We start from the raw sequence: 689 nt of genomic DNA on the forward strand, positions 1-689 counted from the left end.
GTACCGGCTTTGCTTTGTGAAACTGGGACCTACAGTAAATATCTTCACAATATCAGCTTGAAATTCTTTCTAAAGCGCTTTCATTTTGGACTTTTTGCTGTATAATTTCCTGTAGTGTTTTTGTGCTGGTTTGGTTGATGTTGAATCTGCATTCTATGTAAATCTAAAAAGGTATTGCTGTCGGTCAAATGCTCGGTGGGTGTCTATCAGCGATGTTCCAGTGCTTGTTAAAGCGCAGCAGCTGTGTGTGGCAGCAAGTCCAGATGAACAGAGCACACATCCTTTCCCCCCGATAACAACATCCAACCTCTGACTGCTGCTGAAACATCATCAAGATGCTAGTTTCCCCATTGTTTCTGATTGCACCTGCAGTAGTTTAGGGGTCATTTGTTTGTTTTGTCAGAGCTGAACTGATTTCAGCTGACTAAGCCTTATTTTGAGTTATATTACCAAAGGAAATGAAACTATAATAAGCATTTTGGTCCATAATCATGTTAGTGTTTTTAGCCTCCATTACTTTCTTTATGGATGCCTAACGTCTGTCCACCACTAAAACATTCCCATCAGCCTTAGCTCTACTTTCGGTGTCCTAATTAACAAATGTTAGCATGCTAACACGCTATGGCGAACATGGTAAACATTATACCTGCTTAGCATCAGCATGGTAGCATTATTATTGTTAGCATGCT

The sequence above is a fragment of the Cottoperca gobio genome, chromosome 2 (genome assembly GCF_900634415.1).
Source record: "Cottoperca gobio chromosome 2, fCotGob3.1, whole genome shotgun sequence".
NCBI classification, from domain to species: Eukaryota; Metazoa; Chordata; class Actinopteri; order Perciformes; family Bovichtidae; genus Cottoperca; species Cottoperca gobio.